This window comes from Neomonachus schauinslandi, chromosome 15 (genome assembly GCF_002201575.2).
Source record: "Neomonachus schauinslandi chromosome 15, ASM220157v2, whole genome shotgun sequence".
NCBI classification, from domain to species: domain Eukaryota; kingdom Metazoa; phylum Chordata; class Mammalia; order Carnivora; family Phocidae; genus Neomonachus; species Neomonachus schauinslandi.
Window position 1 is genome coordinate 27,832,624 of NC_058417.1, and position 2,470 is coordinate 27,835,093.

Genomic DNA, 2,470 nt, shown 5'->3' on the forward strand with positions numbered 1-2,470 from the left:
TCCGGGAGTTATTTTTCAGAACAAGTCTGCAGAATATTCTCCACTGGCCTCTCCAGCTCCACTCTCCAGCCGTCTCCACCCTGCTCTGAGATTCAGGAGGCTGAGCTACCAGTGGTCTATCCCAAGAGGCTTCCTTGCCCTCTGCTTTCTGGCTGGCTTTGACCACTGGAGGGCATTGATAGAAGATGGGAAGGAGGAGGAGGTCAGGATGTTTATTTGGCCAGATCCCACCCTGGTGAGCTGATGGTTGGCCAAGTCTCCTGTCTCAGACTCTCTCCTAGCTGCAGCTGCCCCTGGGACCTGGTCACTACTCCCCATGGGCCCCTTCAGCCTAGAGGTGGTAACAAGTCCCTATTGTTGCTGGTCCCTGCAACTCATTACCACCTTCCCTTGCTTCCTCACCCTTGCTGCTTCCCTGAACCCTGTAAATAGCCCTTGCATCCAAGTCTGCTCCCTACCCAGAGTGACAGGACCCAGACTGACTCAGTGCCCCTGACTTCCACGGCATTGTCACCTCATTGAGGCTCATCTTATCAATATAAAGTAGAGGGGGGAGGGAGGTAAGATTATACTCTTTTTTTAATGGAGGATCTGACATATGAAATTTTCAAAAATGATTCAGTCAAATGTCAAGGTCTAACTTGCATCTCTGGACCGGAATATCCACCATTGTTGGCCAAGTTAAGGGTTTAGTCAGTGGCTGAAGAACAGTGTCTCTCTGAAAATCTAAGTGGAAAAATAATCCACAGCTTGTCACTGCTGTGAACTAACAATGGGGCTGCCACAACCAGGCAGGAGCCACTAAAATTTAGGGTGTGGCTTTGCAGCTCTAGTCAGCCAGTCTACCTTCTCCTGACCACAATGAAACCAAAAAAGAGATAGAAACACCAAGGACCTCCTACAGAAAGACTGAGTTAGCAATCAACATGATTTGAGCAATTGTAGAAAAGCCTCTCACCCTCAAAAATACATTCACATTCCCCATTTCCATCCCAGGCCTGATGAGGATGAAACCATATCTGTCCATATCTGAAATTTCATCAGTAGAGAGGCATAACTTTGCCTTTGGCCAAATGTAAATATTGTTCCCCGAAAGGCGTAATTTGGTTACATTTGATTAATATTCCCATTATGTGCAAGGCACTGTGCCGAGTGCTAGCTAACGTTGTAATCCTATCAGTTACCCCTGAGTATGAATAAACTGAGTATCAGAAGAGAGAGAAACTGCAGAGAAGTGGGGAGAAACGTGCCCCAAAGGGAGGAAACTGAAGACACACTCTGCCTTTCATCATCCTGGGCTCAGGAGATGCTCTGGCTTAGAGATATAACTAGAGGATCTTGCAGCGTGTGGATGGTGTTGAAAGCCATGGGACTAGATCAGGCCACCCAGAAGGAAGGAAGGGAGGAGAGAAGAAGGGAAAAGAAGAGAGAAGAGAATATCCAAGAGCTAAGCCCTAGGGCATTCCAATCTTAATGCTGGTGAAAGGGGAAAAGTGAATCCAGAAAAGAAAATGAACAAGGGAGGGGTGCCTGGGTGGCTCAGTCAGTTAAGCATCTGCCTTTGGCTCGGGTCATGATCTCAGGGTCCTGGGATGGAGTTTCGCATCAGGCTCCTTGCTCAGCGGGGAGTCTGCTTCTCCCTCTCCCTCTGCCTCCCCCATGCTCTCTCTCACTCTATCTCAAATACATAAACTCTTAAAAAAAAAAAGAAAAAGAAAATGAACAAGGGAGAGCTGGTGAAGTAGGAGGAAGATTGGTTGACTGGAGTGTCTGAAAGCAACTGAAGAAAGCCTTTCAGCAAGGCGGTGATCAAATGACGGAAATTGTTGCTGCTGGGTCAAGTAAGAACAGAGAACCAACCACTAAATTTGTCAGCATCGAAGTCATTGGGAACTGAGATAAATGTGGTTTCACTGTCATGGTAAGGGGAACAAGGCTGATTGGAGTATGTGTGACAGATAATAGGAGGTGAGAAGATAAAAACAGTACATTAAAAAAAAATTTTTAAATTTATTTTAAGTAATCTCTACACCCAACATGGGGCTTGAACTCACGACCCTGAGATCGAGAGTCGCATGCTCCTCCAACTGAGCCAGCCAGGTGCCCCAAAACAGTATAATTTTTTTTTAAGTTTTGCTATGAATGGTTAGCAGAAAAATGATGAAGTAACTGAAGGGGAAGGTAGAGTCAGGGATTTCTTTTTTTTTTTTTCTTTAAAGATTTTATTTATTTATTTGAGACAGAGAGAATGAGAGACAGAGAGCATGAGAGGGAGGAGGGTCAGAGGGAGAAGCAGACTCCCTGCCGAGCGGGGAGCCCGATGCGGGACTCGATCCCAGGACTCCAGGATCATGACCTGAGCCGAAGGCAGTCGCTTAACCAACTGAGCCACCCAGGCGCCCCAGGGATTTCTTTTTTTAAAGATGAGAGTTATAGCACATTAGTGTGTTGATGGGAATGGTCCAATAGA